Here is a 19,449-nt window from a genome sequence, read left to right on the forward strand (position 1 = left end):
ACTCTGGGATCAGAACCTAAGCGGAAAGTGGACACTTGACCAACTCAGCCACCCAGATGCCCCTCAGCAAGCTTTTCTTGATGAATTTCTCCAGGAGTAGTTTTGAGGTAATAGAATATTAATATATTTTTCCTAATGATGAACCTACATACTTCAGGCAGACAGCTAAAAACAGCTAAATCTCCCACTAAGACTCTTTGTCAATTGTTGATTTAATTCCCCAACTGGTGCCAAAACAGTCATTTTCCTAGTTTCCTCAGGAATCTGAAGAACCTCAGACCCTAAATGATTTAATTTGAGACACCTAAGGGATAGACTCAAGTTCCACAATTATCTGATTTTGTCATCCCTGATGTCACTGTGAGGTACCTACTGGAGTTAAGAATCAAATTGCTCTCTACCCACCTTGCCCCCACACCCCCATCACCGTGTAGATCCTTCTCTCAACATATCACCAGTTAATAAGATTTCCTCCCACTTTGCAGGCATGGAGCACTGGAGAATATTCAGCTACTTCATATTTATTTGAAAGAAGTTACAAGCTACTTATCAAAGTCAAGATTGTGTCTGAAAAGCTAAAGCAGTATATATTTTTTTAAGTTGAACAAAGGAAAAGTTTCTTCCTTAGCACTAAAAAATAAGCATTGCCCCTGCTTTTGGCCATGATCATGCATGCTATGGTAACCCAAGCAGTGACAACTTCAGAGAACCAAGTCTTAACTTCTTCATGTCAGTCAGCTTCAAGGGTGATGGAAGGTTTTCTATCAGTTAGAACACATAAACACAAAAGGAAAGGATTTAAAGTTTCTATTACTCGCATAAGAACATGATTCAAAAAAAAAAAAAAGATATTATAGATACTACAGAGCCAATGGAATGGGGAAAGAGTTGGCTGTCCATTAAAATAACTGTGGTGAGCCAAATCCTCACTACATGTTATTTCAACCACAGCCTCATCTGGTTAACTTTCCTAAGATTTCGCCACTAGAATCAAACTGGCAAATTGTCATTCAAAAGAGTGTTACATTCTAGGGCCAGAAGGAACAAGGAAGTCATTCAAAACACCTCTCTTTAATTCAAGATGACCACACCTTAAAGCCAATCCAAATAAATAAGAAGTTAATGGCTTCTTAAAATTATGCAGAGAAGGCATTTTTAAATGTCTAAATCAACTGGCATCATTTCTAGAGTTCCGTATTTCAGGAAATACTTATTTACTTCTCACTTAAATCCCTCCTACTGTAACTTATTCTCATTTCACCATTTTATGCTATCATCAATCACATACTGTACAATTTTTAAGTATTTCTCATATTTTGAGATCTTTTCATCTTAAAATCAAGAAATTTTATGTCCATTTTTTCTTATACTTTTTGGTGATATACAACTTTATGCTATTTTGGATATTTTTTTCTTAGAAATTTAATTAAATACTAACTGTGAATTCGACAAGTTCCAAATAGTAACTCTATTGTGCAAACAAGAAAACAGCTTTCTTAGTATGTAAGGGAGAACACATAAATGAGAAGGATGTTACTAAACAATGCTTTTGAAAATGTCAGGCCCTAATTTTACCTTATTCCCATGCCAGGACTATCAGCCTCTCCCAACTCGTTACCACCTAGAATTGATGACAGTCCATTTTCCAGATGCTACAGCCTCTGACACTGAGGGGGCTTTATGTCTTACCTTCTGCTCAAAAAATGTACACAGTCTCAATACACACTCCATCTGACATCTGAAACCTCCAATCTACACATGTGTTGAAGAAACGTACTCCAAATTCAAAGTCTTCTCTTATCCCATCCAGTTTAATCATTTCTATAGATTCCTCTAGATACTTATTTAAACATTTATCTCCCAACCTAAGAAAGCGAGACCCTTTATCATAATATCCTCTCTTTCCCTGCCTTAGTCACCCCTGAATTTAAAAGGTGATATCTCTCTCTCTCTCACTCACACACACACATGCACACACACACACATATGGAACACGTACCATTAGGAATTCCTACCTATTACCAGTCAGGTTTAACAACAGATTATCATGAAAATACAGAGCACTGTTAAGTCCTAAAGAGGAGAATGCATATTGACTAGATAATTACTATAAGAGGCATGAAAGTGCTGGTTTCATCTTATTGTTATGTTTTTTTCGAAGAGAAGTTCCAATGACTGTACATTTCTCAGGTAATGAACCCCTCTCATAAAGGGGGACATCAAACATCTATCCTTGCCATTTACTTACTCCTGTTGTTTCCTATACTAATTGTGAATGTAATACATTATACTATACCTATTAACTGTTTATAACCTAAAAAACCACCCTCTTGCCTCACCCCACTCCAATTGTCTTTGCCGATCTTAGAATCATACCTGTCTATTCATTCCTAATCATATCTGCTAAGAATTGGAATTGACAAACAAGTTGTCATGACTTCTTCAAATGCAAAAAAAAAAAAGGTATAAAAGAAAAAGACACTGAGAGGGCAACAACTATAAATCATTTCAGATTCTAAAAGCAAAATGACCATTCCATACTCAGCAATCCATACTAAGGGCAATGATGAGAAATGCTCAATTACACACCATCATGGATACTTACATATCACTGAAGATAATTACAATTTCCAAAAGTAGAAAATACATATGCATACACAAAAGACCCCAAATAACCACAGCAATCTTGAAAAAAAAAACATAAAACTGAAGGTATCTGAATTCGAGATTTCAAGTTATATTAGAAAGCTATAGTAATCAAAACAGTATGGAACTAGCACAAAAATATATAGATCAATGGAAAAGAACAGAAAACCCAGAAATAAACCCACAATTATATAGGCAAACAATCAACAACAAAGGAGGCAAGAATATGCAATTGGAAAAGACAGTCTCTTCAACAAATGGTGTTGGAAAAACTGAACAGCTACATGCAAAAGAATTAAACTGGACCCCTTTGTTATATCATACACAAAAATAAACTCAAAATATATTAAGGACCTAAATTTGAGACATGAAACCATAAAAATCCTAGAAAAGAACATAAGCAGTAATTTCTCTGACATCAGCTCTGGCAACATCTTTCTAGATATGTCTCCTCAAGCATGGGAAACGAGGGGATCCCTGCGTGGCGCAGCGGTTTAGCGCCTGCCTTTGGCCCAGGGCGCGATCCTGGAGACCCGGGATCGAATCCCACGTCGGGCTCCCGGTGCATGGAGCCTGCTTCTCCCTCTGCCTGTGTCTCTGCCTCTCTCTCTCTCTCTCTCTCTCTCTCTCTGTGACTATCATAAATAAATAAAAATTAAAAAAAAAAAAAAAAAAAAAACTTCAAGCATGGGAAACGAAAGCAAACTATTGGGATTGCACCAAAATAAAAAGCTTCCACACAGCAAAGAAAACAATAAACAAAATTAAAAGACAACCTACTGAATGGGAGAAGATTTTTACAAATGACATATCCAATAAAGGGTTGCTATCCAAAATATATTAAAGAACTGATACAACACCAAAAATACCCAAATAATCCAATTTAAAAATAGGCAGAAGACATGAACAAACATTTATTTCTCCAAAGAAGACATAAAAATGGCCAAACACAAGAAACGATGCTCAACATCACTCATCATTAGGGAAATGCAAATCAAAACTACAATGAGATAACACCTCAAACCTGTCAGAAGGGCTAAAATCAAAAACATAACAAACAACAAGTGTTGACAAGGATGTAGAGAAAAAGGAACCTTCGTGGACTCTTGGTGGGAATGCAAACTGATGCAGCCACTGTGGAAAACAGTATGGGGGTTCCTCAAAAAGTTACAAATAGAACAATCCTATGATCCAGTGATTGCACTACTGGGCATTTATCAAAAACAACAACAATTCAAAGGGATACAAGCATCCTTATGTTTACTGCAGCCAAAGTTTGGAACCAGCCCAAGTGTACATCTCAGATGAATGAATAAAGAAGATGCAATGTATATATACAACAGAATACTACTCAATCATAAAAAAGAAAGAAATCTTACTAATTGGAAGGACATGAATAGAACTACAGAGTATTATGCTAAGAGAAATGAGTCAGGGAAAGATAAATACCATATGATTTCACTCATCTGTAGAATTTAAGAAACAAAACAAACAAATGGTGGGGGGGAGGGTGTGCAGAGAGACAAACCAGGAAAGACTCCTAACTATAGAGAACTGATGGTTACCAGAGTGGGGTGGGTGCCAGGATGAGTAAAATAGGCAATGGGGACTAAATGTACATAGATCCTTCAATATGTTAACTACAAGGGAGTTAAAATTTAAAAACTTAATTAAAAAATACATATGCATATGATTTTTGAAATGACAACCAGCAAAATATTAACATATTTCAAGTATAAGATGCCACTGATCATAAACAGATTCAACATTACTGTGACATACTAAGAAAAAAATACAGCCAAAAAAACTCATAGATCTGATTAGTAGACATATCCCAGTTTCAAAAATGTTAAAATGCAGATCTCACAATCTATGAAATACAGCAGTAATATCATTATAGGTGATTAATTATTTCTGGGTGTATGAACGTATCATAAAAGATTTGGCTAAAGATGCTGTGCACAAAAGGGCAATCCAGCAAACTGATCTTGGAGAGATCTTATCAAGGAAGTTGTGGGGATTTTTTAAGATTTATTTATTTGGGGGGATAGGGGCAGAGACAGAATCTTAAGGAGACTCCTCTCTGAGTATGGAGCCCAATGAGTATGGAGCCCAATGTGGGGCTTCATCCCAGGACCCCAAGATCATGACCTGAGCTACGATCAAGAGTTAGATGCTTAACTGAGCCACCCATGTGCTTCTCAAGTTTTATTTTCCTTCTGGTGTCACTGTATTTTCCATTTAGGCCTCTTCAAACTTTTGATGAAAAAGGTATCATGGGAGAATTCTAATACATACTCTACCATGCTCTCCAAGTCATTCCTTTACCCCTTTGCTCTTGTTTTCTAACATAGAATAGTCATTCTACCATCATGATTCTACACTGCTGTGCTGGAGGAATGCCTCCACTGCTTAGTATTTTCTCAACTGACACACTCAACCACCTAATATCTCATGGAACCAGAAAGGTTTCTATTCTTTTGGCCTTCATGCCACCAGCACTGTAAGACTCTCCTTATTACCCACCTGCCTGGGAAAAACTTATTCATATTTCATAACTCAACCCCAAAATTACTCCTCTTCCCTGTATTCCCCATTAAGACTTCTGGGGTGTCTTTCTCATATGCCCCCCCAAATTACAAATTTCTCCTCTATATCCTGTATATAAGCAACATTTTTATTGCACTTGAAATTGCTGGTCCCCTATTAGTCTGTAACCTGTAAAATCTGTAAAAAGAATCACTTTTTTTCCTTTGATTTTGCTTGGTATTGCCAGGACTTAGTATGGTACTCAACCCAAGTATTCAAAACATTTGATGAAATACTGAAAACAAATTGTGAACATAAGAACACTATGACCTAGAAAACAATAATTATATAATCACATTCACATCCTGAACTCAGTTAAATATTTTCAAAAGATAAGGAATATGGCAAAGGTCTTTGAAAACATGAATCAAACTTCTATAAGTCCCCTACTACAAAATTTATATTTTTCTTAATCAGATTTTAAAGAGCATATCCATGACTCAGTTAATGATTTGATTTTACATTTTTAAATTTCTTTTAATTGGTAGAATTCTTTTAGGGAAATAGAAATCCCACATGTGATTTTAAGATAGGTTTTCACTAACTGGCTCCTAGAATAGTTGATTTATAGAAGTAAGGAAACCTAAACAATACATCTTATTTTCAAATAAATTATTTGCTGTGATATACCTTTACTTATTTCTCATACACTTCAGAAATAACCTATGAAATGTTACCACCATAATAATATAGTGCAGAACACTAAGCCAAGACATTTAAAATCATCGCATAAAACAAGATGCACAATATATTTTATTGCTAAGTTTTAAAGAAGCTACTATACTTTCTGATTTAAATTATCCTGTTTTTGGGCAGCCCCGGTGGCGCAGCGGTTTAGCGCCGCCTGCAGCCCCAGGCGTGATCCTGGAGACCCTGGGTCGAGTCCCACCTCAGGCTCCCTGCGTGGTGCCTGCTTCTCCCTCTGCCTGTGTCTCTGCCTCTCTCTCTCTCTCTCTCTCTCTCTCTCTCTCTCTCTGTGTCTCTATGAATAAATAAATAATCTTTAAAAAAAATAAATAAATTATCCTGTTTTTGTAAAAGAATACATAAACACATGCAGGTGTGTGTGTGTGTGTGTGTGTGTGTGTGTGTGTATACACAGAGTGATTAAATACCTACAGAAAAACCAGGAAAGATACTTAACAGTGATTTCCCCCTAGGAATAGGATTTGAAAATAAGGACAGATTTTTACATTCTTTTAAATGATAAATAAATCAGTGCCATTAACTCTAGTTGCACTGTGCAAATAGACTTCACTTGGTCTAAAATCTTCACTATATATGTACAGCATATAAATACACAATTGCCAAAATAATGATAAAATAATATTAGATGTCTGCATAGGTGTACATATTATTCTCAGCCATAAAGTAACACTTCCTGCACATGCAAGCCACAGTCAATCATACATTTCCTAAAATGCATTTTTGTCTGTCATCAGTTATATTCAAGTGTTGAGCTCTGCTTTTTTGTTTGCAAAAATATTATCATTGAACTCCTGTATGCCTTCAACAAGAATGACCACTGATACCAGCATGATTCAAAGTTATTTTGAAAACCTAGCACATATAATAAACACAAGCAAACCAACAAGCAAAGAAGACTCATACATAATTACTTGTAGAAAATTACTATCTGGAAAAACACAGCAAGGCCACTGAAAAAGTACTGGAAGCAAAGGAATGTCTAGAAATAAGGTAATATACAAAAAATATATAGCTTTCCTCCATAGTACAATAACCACTTTCTGGAATAAGTACTTCCGAAATAAAATGGCACCAAGGGCTCCGTTTATAAAAGCAACAAAAACTTAATGAACTCAAAACACACATTACCCATAAATAAAGCTATATAACTTTACAGAGATATATAAAATAAGAGTTGAATAACTGAAAAAAATATAGCAGCCTCTTAGATAAGGAAGATGGAAGATCACAAAAAAGGTTAATTTCCCATAAATCAATCCATACATTTACCACAATTCCAAAAAACATCCTGTCTTCTGTAGGCCAACACTAACATAAAGAAGTCTTGACAATTAATGAGAGAAATGGGGGAAGCACACTAACTGGCAACCCTCCAAAGAAAAGAGCTGCTAGTAAATAAATATATGAAAGGATAATCCAACTCAGTGGTTTAAAAGAAAATGTAAAAGTCATTATTTCTAAAAGATAGGCAAAGAATTTAAAATAAGATAAGGTCACACACTTACAACGCAAATTGGTATCAGGCGCATGGCAATAAATCTTTCAATTTATTCTTCAAGGGCCAGCTCCTGGTTTGCTTTTATGAAACTTTACACTGTCAGGAAGAGCTGCTCCAACTGCGCTGTCATTACTGTGGGAGAGCCCTGCACACTCCCTCTTCCAGTGGATGTCTGAAGGCCTCTATCAGCTGGTTTATTCCCCAAAGGCGAGAGACAGAAGAAGTTTTACTGTCTCTGTATCAGCATTTGTTGATTAACAGAAAACTGCAATAGAGAGGAATCTGGGAGCAAATAAAAACCCACTTAACTACCCACGACATTCTGTAACAACAAAACCACCTCCAGTTCAGAAATATTAGAGAAATACATTCATGACTATTGACTGTTTTATGTTGAAATTCTAAAACAATTACTGAATCAGAACATGAAAAAACTAAGTATATATTCACATACTTGCCTATGCTTATTACCTAAATCATGGCAGAAAGGGCATTAGCTAAAAAGATGCTGAATGCCGGTGCATAAAAGTTGCAAGGCAGGAGTGCCTGGGTGGCTCAGTTGGTTAAGTGTCTGCCTTCAGCTCAGATCATGATCCCAGGGTCCTGAGATCACATCCCATCTCCCTGTCTGTTGTCAGGCTCCTTGCTCAAGGATGCGGGGGGGGGGGGGGGGGGGGGGGGTCTCTGCTTCTCCCTCTGTCTCTTTGACCCTCGCCCTGCTTGTGCACTCTCTAATAAAATCTTAAAAAAAAAAAAAAATGTTGCAAAGCAACAAGAGCGAGTTAATACTACCAGGTCCCCAGCCACATCTTTCATTTGCTCTCCTGGTCTACCATGCATAAAGAGAAAAGGGTAGAAGTACTTCTTATGAAACTGTGGTCTCTATTTACCTCTAACTTTGTCTATCCAAGATTTAAAACCTGCTGCTATTAGGAAAATTATAAGGCCTTAACTACTGGAATGAAATTCTATTTATACTCTACCTATTACTCAATTGTTTACAAAATGAATGAACAATCCTGTCCTTGGAGAAGCTTACAGCCTCTCCTAAAAAGACAACCTAACTAGTTTTGAAACTAGTTGAAAGCCATACTTTCCCAAGCCAAATCCCAGAAAATTACTTTATATTCCCTAATCAGTATCATTCAGGAAACTCCTATCTTCCTACAATGAGAAAGAAGACCATTTGCCCCATTCTAGGAAAACAGTCTGTACCAACAATGTAGTTATCAGACAAAATATCCACAACCCAAATGGTATAATGTACGAACATCTCAGTCTTATCAAACTAATTTCAAAACAATGTTGTGGCATGTGAGACATATCTATGTCAAAAATCAAGACATCAGTTGTCTAAGAAAACAAGGAATTATTCCCACTGAACTCTAGTAGCCACAGACTAAACATTCAGATGGGAAGTAAAATGATCTGAAGAAAAGCCAAGTTGAAAAAATTTATATATTTTAGAGAGATGAATATCAGCAAAGCCCATAACTCAAAGTTCAAAGCTTTATTTTCTTTTCTTCAAAGACATAGCATTTTAAAGACAAGTTATATTCATATATTCCCAGTGTTCAAATCCTGCAGATAAAAAGTAGTCAAATACACAAGGCAGGTAAAGGTTACTTATTAATTCTTTAGGCAGTAAATTTAATCTGATACCTATGAATCAACTCTTCCTCCCTGCCCCCAGACCATACCTCCACTCATGCCTGGAAGGAAAAATGTTTTGTTAAGGTAAACATTATAAAAACAAACCAATTAAGTCAAATTCATAGAGACAGAGAGTAGAATGGTAGTTGCCAGGAGAAGTGGGGAGAAGGGTATGGGAAGTTGTTTCCATGCATACGAACTTTGGAACTTTCAGTTTGGGATGATAAAAAAGTTCTGGAGACAGATGATGGAGAAAGTTCTGTAACAATGTGAATGTGCTGAATGCCACAGAACTACACATTTCCCAACAGTGGAAACTAAATTTTATGCTATGTATATTTTACAATTAAAAAAATTAATAATCATGGGGTGCCTGGGTGGCTCAGTCGGTAAAAGGTCTACCTTCAAAATTCAGTTCAGGTCCTGATCTCAGGGTCCTGGGATGGACCTCTGCATCTGGCTCCCTGCTTAGCAGGGAGTCTGCTTCTCCTTCTCCCTCTGCCCCTTCCCTGCTACTGCACATGCACTCTCTCTAATAAATAAGATCTTTTTTAAAAATTAATAATCAGATGGTGATCTATAAGACAAATTGAATGATGTATATCAATTGAAAGAAAACTGAAAAACTGCCAAGAATTTAGAAGGCCCTAAATAAAGAGTGCTAATCACTCTCCTGATTATAGACTAGTGATCTCAGAAAAAAATGATAACTTCCTCAACAAGTTAAATAAATATGATACTTTTATTTAGATAACATGGATAACTTTTTGAAAATAGCTTTTAAAAAGCAATACATGGGGGATCCCTGGGTGGCTCAACGGTTTCACTTTGTTATTCCTTTCATTCCTAAGTGAGGTTTAGGAATCTTTTCTGCTTTTTCTGAGAGTTAGATGTTGCCCAAAAATATATGTCTTTCCTCCCCCTCCTAAAAAGATGCATAACATGAAATAACCTCCTTGTGCCAAAAGGTTTAGAAACTTTTTGCTAAAGTACCTTGCTTACCTTACTGCCTTTTAATTTGATAATGAGGGCTGGCTGGGCATTCATATGGTTAGTTCTTTCAGGAATGCCTTTCTGTCTAAATCCAGGATCAGCAATGTCCATTCATCGTTCCTTTGATCTTTCTGTATGTTTTGTAGACTCATCTGGCAATCCAGTTTCTCTCATGGAAAACTGGGCATTTGCTCTTTTTCTTTTACTACTTTTAAACTGAATTTGAGCCTTCTTTTACCAAGTTTCATTTCGAGAGAACACATGTTTTAGAAGCTCTTTGAAAGAATCAGATTCTGTGTTTTTATTTTTTTAAGTACGATCTGTGCCCACCATGAGTCTTGAACTCATTACCTTGAGATCAAGAGTCACGGGCTCCACCTCCATCGACTGTGCCAGCCAGGCACTCCCATGTATTGCTTTTTTAAAAAAATTTATTTTTATTTATTTATGATAGTCACAGAGAGAGAGAGAGAGAGAGAGAGGCAGAGACACAGGCAGAGGAGAGGGAGAAGCAGGCTCCATGCACTGGGAGCCCGACGTGGGACTCGATCCCGGGTCTCCAGGATCGCACCCTGGGCCAAAGGCAGGCGCCAAACCGATACGCCACCCAGGGATCCCTGATCTTGGCTTCTTAAAAGTGATGATTTATACTCTTCTTTCTTGGCAGGTATCCAATATGACTGATTAAAATCATTAAAGGGAGTCCTAGATTTGTTGATCGGGGAAAATGTCCCAAAATTGTAAGAAGAACACTATCACCTTGCAAATCACTGTGGTTATAGATTCAGTAGTTAAGGATGCCACCCTGAAGACAGCAATTAAGGGCACCCCTTTCTGCCAGGGTAGTTGGTCAACTTTCAACTGTATGCTATACTTAAAACCCTCTTCAAATACAAGTTATAGAAGACATGGCTAAGACTATATAAAAGACTAATAAATTCTTAAGGACTACGAGACAAAATAACTCAAAATTTGTGTACTCATAACAAAAGGTTATTGGCAGCTTATAACAGAACAAGCTATTTATCTCTGTGGTTTGATAAGAAGTAGGGAAAAAAAATATGGGGAAACTAAATGCAATTAATCATTCCAGAGACGTACCAGAAATGTTAAACAAAACTCCTACTATACTGTTACTAATTCCAATAAATAAAATGAATAAAATAAAAAAGAAATTATATTCAAGCTATCAACCAATAGCAGATATTTGAACAAATATATGTAAAACTGTAAGGTTCTAAAGATACAAAAAAGTAAGGAACCGTGCCTACCTACAAGGGATTTACAATTTACTCTCTCTGTACTTCTCAGGTAAAGATGTGATTTCTTTCATCATTGCTAGTCACCTCGCAGACTATCCCTAGCTACCATTTTTGGGCATAATCATAGGCAGAATTCTGAAGCTGTTCCTCAAGATTCCTGTCCTCTTATTATTCAGTCAAACACTAATCTAGGTACTGCTGTGAAAAGATTTTACAGATGCAATTAAGGTTATTAATCAAATGACCACAGGCTATAAGGCTTATCATGTATTTATGCAGATCTGAGCTAATCACCTGAGAACTTTCTCCAGCTCTAATCAGAGAGGTGGGGTACAAAAGGAACAACAGAAATTTCCCAGCATAAGAAGGATTTTCCATGCCTTTCTGGTTCTGAAATATGGGAACCCACATGCAAAGGACTAGAGAAATCTCTAGATGCTAAGGCTGGTCCAGCCGCAGTTCACAAACCGATGTCAACCCTACAACCACGATAACTGGAATCTGCCTACAACCTGAATATTCCCAGGATTGGACTGTTCCCAGAGCCTCCCAACAAACAGCCCAGCCAACACCTGAATTTCAAGCTCAGGAAACCATAACAGAGAAACCAGCTGAGCTAATCTCAGCTTCTAACCGACAGAACCATGAGAAAATTAATTTGTATTGTTTTCAGCAGGTATATTTCTTTTAATCTGTTATGGCAGTGACAGAAAAGTAATCCAAGTATTTCCATAAAAGTGCTCAGACATAACAATTCATCTCATTCTCACAACCACCCTGAAAACTTCTCTCCTTTCATTGTACAGGTGAGGAAACAGTGGAATAAAAGCATTAAGCGGGACACCTGGGTGGCTCAGCGGTTAAGCGTCTGCCTTTGGCCCACAGCATGATCCTGGAGACCCAGGATCAAGTCCCACATCAGGCTCCCTGCATGGAGCCTGCTTCTCCCTCTGCCTGTGTCTCTGCCGCGCGCTCGCTCGCTCTCTCTCTCTCTCTCTCTCATGAATAAATAAATAAAATCTTTAAAAAAAAAAAAAAAAAAGCATTAAGCAACCTGCTTATGACCAGAGCGGCTGATGGCTGATTTACGCTTAAGAAAGCTAACTGGACCACAACATTTGCGTTTAAAATTTCAAGGCACCTGGGTGGTGTAGTAGGTGGAGTGTGGGGGCTCTTGGCTTTGGATCAAGTACTGATCTCAGGGTTGTGGGATCCAGCCGCCCATCAGATTCTGCACTGAGCATAGAACATGGAGTCTGCTTAGGATTCTCTCTCCTTCTTCCTGTGCTGCTCCCTGACTAAAATAAATAAATAAATCTTTTTTTTTTTTAATTTTCAACTACAGGATTACTGAATTTTACTCCACATTAAAGTAACTTTGTTTTTAAAGTTCAAAAAGTACAAAGAAACTTTACATAGTTTCTAATACCAGAGGGGAAAGGCAGAGGGAGTGGGGTGCTGAGGGAGAGGGGGAAAGAGAGAATCTTAAGCAGGCTCCAAGCCCAGCCCAGAGCCCTACATGGGGCTGGATCTCACAACCCCAAGATCATGACCTGAGCCAAAAATCAAGAGTCCAAAGCTTAACCTGTGAGTCACCCAGCTAAATTTTAATGTAAATTCCCTTTTTTTTTTTACTCTTAATCCAAAAATCCATTAAAATTTGGCAATTTAGGAGGGAAAAGTTAAGGGGCACCTGAGTGACTCAGACAATTAAGCATCCGACTCATAGTTTTGGTTCAGGTCATGATCTCGTTTTGGCTCAGGTCATGATCTCAGGGTCGTGGAGTCCCGTGCTCCACAAGGAGTATGCATGGGATTCTCTCTGCCTCTCCCTCTGCCGCTTACCCCACTGGTGCTATCAATCAATCAATCAATCAATCAATCAATCAATCTTTTTTAAAAAGTTAAAGCCATATGAGAACTTTTTTAAAAGAAGAGAAAAATGAGGAACAGCATCACTTGCACCCCAGTATCCAGACACTTAGATTCTTGTTTTAAGTGAGAAAGTAGAAAATTCTAGATAAAAGGCAATGATAATATGGAAAGAAATCAGGGGGAAAATATAAGCCAAAATTGAAATCTAATATTTATTTTATGAGGAAGACAGACTCTGAGAAACAATCACCTGCTATGCCTTTATGAGATGAACAAAACTTGTTTCCTAATCTTCAAAGTGTTACTGCTAAAAACAAAAAAAAAAATGAAAAACAGGAGCACCTGGGTTGCTCAGTGGTTGAGAGCATCTACCTTCGACTCAGGTCGTGATCCCAGGGTCCTAGGATTGAGTCCCATATCAGGCTCCCCACAAGGAGCCTGCTTCTCCCCCTGCCTATGTCTCTGCCTCTGTCTCTGTGTCTCTCATGAATAAATAAATAAAATCTTTTTTTAATTATTTAAATTAAAATTTAGGAAATATATTTAAAAACAATTTGGGTTTCTATTCTTCAAGATTCAGTCAAAAACAATTTGGAAAATCAAAAATTACTACATTCCAAAATAGTAACTAGCAAAAGTAGAAATGGGAAAAACATTCTAGGGGGAAAAATAAAGAAAATATTTAAGTAATCACATAACATACCTAAAACTCTGTTAATCCATAGCACATTCCTCTAGTGACAATTTTTTGTGTGTGACTTTTAACCTAGAAGTCCTGATTCAAAGAAAATGAGGCAGGGACACCTGGGTGGCTCAGTGGTTGGGCGTCTCCCTTGGCTCAGGGCATGATCCCAGAGTCCCAGGATCCAGTCCTGTATCCCGCTCCCAGCATGGAGCCTGCTTCTCCCTCTGCCTATGTCTCTCTCTCTCTCTCTCTCTCTCTGTCTTTCGTGAATAAATAAATAAAATCTTAAAAAAGGGGGGGGGAGGGAGAAGAAGAAGAAAATGAGGCAAAGATCTGGAAACGTAGAAGATCCTTGGTGGATGGATACATTATTTCCTCTCAAAAAAACAAACAAAAACAAAAAACCCTGGATTTCCAACATGTAATATGAATTTATGCTGTTAAATAAACACATATTTGGTGTTTTATGAATAATGTAGTCATGTTTTCACATTCAGTAATATTTTTAAAATAGCCTATTTCAATAAAGAAGATAACAATTTCAAGTCTCATAGTATTTTTTAAAAGTTAAGATCTAGCTTAGTTAACAATTTCAAAGCAAATGTCCTATTTTTACACATCTTTATCATCATGAATTATGAATTGACATCAATCATTAATCTGCAGGTGTTCTTAATGTAAATTGTATATACCTGTTTAGATTTCTTCCAAAGGCTAGCAGCATACTAATTCGTATTTAGAAAAGTAGGTATCAAGATCTTTTTTGAGCTGACAGATCTGCAAAACGGAACACCCTAGGAGAGGAACTCAAATATAATTTGGTCATGTTCTAATTTAAGTTGAATAGCAGTTTCATGGATGTTCATTTTATTATTTTGCTTTTAATCTTACACATTACTTATATTCTCTTATACGTACCAAATGTTATGTAGTTAAAAATTAGCTGTTTGTCCTTCTCGGATTGACTTACTTCACTCAGCATAATACCTTCCAGTTCCATCCACGCTGAAGCAAATGGTGTGTATTTGTCGTTTCTAATGGCTGAGGAATATTCCATTGTATACATAAACCACATCTTCTTTATCCATTCGTCTTTCGATGGACACCAGGGCTCCTTCCACAGTTTGGCTATTGTGGACATTGCTGCTAGAAACATCGGGGTGCAGGTGTCCCGGCGTTTCATTGCATCTGTATCTTTGGGGTAAATCCCCAGCAGTGCAACTGCTGGGTCGTAGGGCAGTTCTATTTTTTTTTTTTTTAAGATTTATTTATTTATGATAGAGAGAGAGAGAGAGAGAGACAGGCAGACACACAGGAGGAGGGAGAAGCAGGCTCCATGCCAGGAGCCCGACGCGGGACTCAATCCTGGGACTCCAGGATCACGCCCTGGGCCAAAGGCAGGCGCTAAACTGCTGAGCCACCCAGGGATTCCAGCAGTTCTATTTTTAACTCTTTGAGGAACCTCCACACAGTTTTCCAGAATCTCTGCACCAGTTCACATTCCCACCAACAGTGTAAGAGGGTTCCCCCTTCTCCACATCCTCTCCAACATTTGTGGCTTCCTGCCTTGTTAATGTTCCCCATTCTCACTGTTGTGAGGTGGTATCTCATTGTGGTTTTGATTTGTATTTCCCTGATGGCCAGTGAAATGCCTGATGGCATTTTCTCATGTGCTTGTTGGCCAGTTGGCCAGGTCTATGTCTTCTTTGGTGAAATTTCTGTTCATGTCTTTTGCCCATTTCATGATTGGATTGTTTGTTTCTTTGCTGTTGAGTTTAATAAGTTCTTTATAGATCTTGGATACTAGCCCTGTATCTGATAGGTCATTTGCAAATATCTTCTTCCATTCTGTACATTGTCTTTTAATTTTGTTGACTGTTTCTTTTGCTGTGCGGAAGCTTTTTATCTTGATTAAGTCCCAATAGTTCATTTTTGCTTTTGTTTCCCTTGCCTTCAAAGATGTCTCTTGCAAGAAGTTGCTGTGGCCAAGTTCAAAAAGGGTGTCGCCTGTGTTCTTCTCTAGGATTTTGATGGATTCTTGTCTCACGTTTAGATCTTTCATCCATTTTGAGTTTATCTTTGTGTATGATGTAAGAGAATGGTCTAGTTTCATTCTTCTGCATGTGGCTGTCCCATTATATGGTTTCATTCATTCAGGGAATATAAAAAATAGTGAAAGGGATTAAAGGGAAAGGAGAGAAAATGAGTGGGAAAAATCAGAGAGGGTGACAAAATATGAGAGACTCCTAACTCTGGGAAATGTACAAGGGGTAGTGGAAAGGGAAGTGGGCTGGGGGATGGGGTGACTGGGTGACGGGCACTGAGGGGGACGCTTGACAGGATGAGCACTGGGTGTTACACTATATGTTGGCAAATCGAATTCCAATAAAAAAATATACAAAAAAAAAAATCTAACTAGTTGGGTGTCTGAGCAGCCCAGTCAGTTAAGCATACAACTCTGATTTTGGCTCAGGTCATGATCTCAGGTTGTGAGATCGAGCCCCACATTGGGCTCTGCACTAGGTGCAGAGCCTGCTTAAGATTCTCTCCCCCTCTCTCTGCCTCCCCACTGCACTTCTCTCTCTCTCCCTCTCCCACCTCTAAAAAAATTTACAGTTGATTTTAGTTTTTCAAAATATAATCTCAAACATAAAAATGCTGCAAACATTACTTCATTAATTCCTAAATTTATGTATACATCAATACCTTGGAATTAATTGGAAAAAATATTTTTTTTTGAAAAAATATTCTTTACAGACACTTCCCTATCCAGAAGGGATCATCACAATCCAGAAAATTTAAAAAACCCCTGAAACTAGAATTTCTCAACCAAAATAAAAACTCTAGTAAAATATGCATAGAAAATACAGCTTATCCATCTTGTCATGCAAACTTTCTATTCTGACTGTAAATTGCTAGAAGACACTAGGGCAATTAAAATGATGTGGGCTAATTAGAAGTTTGGGGTTGTTTGTAACTTTATGGAACAACTAGGATGGCTTTATGGCTAACCTATCCAAATGACTATCTCATCTCTAAAATCTGGTTAAGAATAAATATTACAAATCAGTCTATAGTGTGAATTAAGAGACAGTTTCTGTTTTTCTCTATGGCACTATTATTCTTGTTTCCCTCCCTTTTTTTTCCCCCTATTTGCTTTAGTGAATCACAACTATCTTGATACATTTGCTCTAAATAAAGTTAAGAGGGCTAGGAGTTAACATTATAAACTTATTATTAGAAACTTTATCTTCAAATATCCTCCTACCCTAATTTACTAGCAAAATATTTTTTAAAGCACTTGCCACATAAACAACTAATTTCTTTAGAAAGAATTCAACCTACCAAAATCTAAGACCAATTGTTAGCCCTGATTTTTTCCCCTTTCCAACAAGTGTTAAAAACAGGTGTCAAAGATAGATCCAGGTTAATCTGACCTGTCCAACTCCAGCTTAGCTTTTAACACCTTGTCATAACATCCTTATCTTTTAACAGGAAGGATTAGTATTTCTTTGTAAACAGTCCTTCAACTACACAGACCAACTTTTAAGGAAAAGTTCCCTATAAGAACATGAATTTCAGTTCTGGCAACCTGACCTAAGAAGAAAATTCTGATCAAAGAAAAGTATTATACACAGATGTTCATCATAGTACAAAGTACTATTTTCATCTTAGAAAAACATATAAATCCAGTTAAATGTCTAAGGAGGAAAAATTACCCAAATGATATTTTTATAAATGGAATATTATGTAGCCGTAAGAAAATAATGTTCACACAAGTAAATGTGCAATCACAGGGGAAGTAGCACATTAAAGAAAAGGGCAATCATATTTTATTAAACTACATAGAAAAAATTAGAATGTACACTTGGTTTTTTAAATTTTTCATATCTTTTTTAAAATGGTCTACAATGTACAACTGTTTCATCTCTAATACAACATTTTCCTATTGTTCATACTTTAAAATATGTTACTGTCAAACCATAGAAAGTAAAAATAAAAATAGGGGCACCTGGGTGGCTCAGTCAATTAAGCATCCAACTCTTGATTTCAGCTCAGGTCATGATCTCACAGTTGTGAGACTGAGCCCCACACTGAGCTCCACACTGAGCATGGAGTCTGCTTGGGATTCTCTCTCTCTCTTTCTCCCTCTGCTCCTCCCCCTCTCTCTCTTAAAAAATAAAAATCAAAATAATGCTGCTGTCATCTTAACACTTAGTCCCCATGGAGGCCATACCCTCTCCCTTACTTTTCTAGAAAACAGACTTTCAACACACTTGACCACCTGAAACACAGAAGAAAAATTTTCAAATTCTACTACAGCCTCAATCTTTTGGAAGATATGCTTGGGAAAGTGCTCATTTGTTATCTGAAGACTAAAATTAATTTGGCTATCAGCTATCATCATAGTAGATAAACACAATTTGACTTCCTGGAAATCCCTGGGAATTCTTTTTCCCACCTGTGTCAGATCCTAGGGGATTTTCACTATTGTGGATGATGTCTATGATCTCTCACATCATCTAAAAAGAGATAATAGCCATTTGGTTACATCTCTTCCCATTCCTCAGGGAAGATCAGATTTATGCACTGATCCAGAAAGCTTAAAAGATGTCCATTTTTTCTCTTTTTAATCTTCAATTACATAAAGGTTAAACTTAAAATTAAGAAAAACTGTCTATTTAAGAAATAGACAATTCCTTGAAGTATTTGGTTTTATATCTCTAAACTTTTCCCTAGCCTCAAAATCATATTTTAATGATATTTCCCAGAAAAATTCAACTGCCTGAAGTTTTCTTTGAAACTATTCAAGACAAAAATATCAATATCACTTGCTGCAATTTTAACATTTTCAGATTGCCCATTATAAAGGTTTAAAAAAAATGGTGACAGTTAAAAAATATTTTCAAATCAGCTCTCCATTTTTATCCTTCAAACAGGCAAGCTTTCCTGAATGTTCCATGAACATTTCCTCAATATTAAACTCTTGCCTTCACAGATTTGTGTGTCATCCTTGTGCAGGGGCCATGCTAATCTTCTCTGTATCATTCCAATCTTTAGTCTATGTGCTGCCGAAACAAACACAAACTCTTCTCCAAAAACAATGAAGTTGGACCTGAATTGATTTTAATAACCACAAAAAAATCATTTAATTTTTTTACAGGTTACCATTCAAGGGTGTAATTATTTTATTAGTTTTATAGATACCAAAGAGATGTTTCCAGAGGAAAAAAAATAATCCCACAGTTGTACTCCACACATATGCAAAATGATTCTTCTTCTTCTGGGGTAACTGGCATCTCAATGAGAGGCTGGCTTTTAAACTACACCACTTTCAAAAATTTTAAAACATAATATACTTACATAATATAGTTGAATGGGAAATGCCTATACTTAATTCCAGCCAAACTATTAGCAAGCTACTTAATTAATGGGAGAGTCTACCACTATCTTTTTGTCTGGAAGACAAAAACTGGGCATATGTTTAAAAAAAAAAAATCATTTTCCTCTGTATCTACTACACTTCTTGTAAAATGTTG

General features: G+C 37.0%; 1 protein-coding gene and 1 non-coding gene across 3 annotated transcripts in view; both read right to left on the reverse strand.

The window, feature by feature from the left end:
• Positions 1-19,449, reverse strand: part of MLLT3 (MLLT3 super elongation complex subunit) — a 277,556-nt gene that overhangs the window by 147,813 nt on the left and 110,294 nt on the right. The window lies entirely within an intron of this gene.
• Positions 18,887-18,994, reverse strand: LOC140642094 (U6 spliceosomal RNA). The gene has a single exon (XR_012038661.1). It is a non-coding gene; the product is annotated as a U6 spliceosomal RNA (small nuclear RNA).

Source organism: Canis lupus, chromosome 10 (genome assembly GCF_048164855.1).
Source record: "Canis lupus baileyi chromosome 10, mCanLup2.hap1, whole genome shotgun sequence".
Classification (NCBI taxonomy): domain Eukaryota; kingdom Metazoa; phylum Chordata; class Mammalia; order Carnivora; family Canidae; genus Canis; species Canis lupus.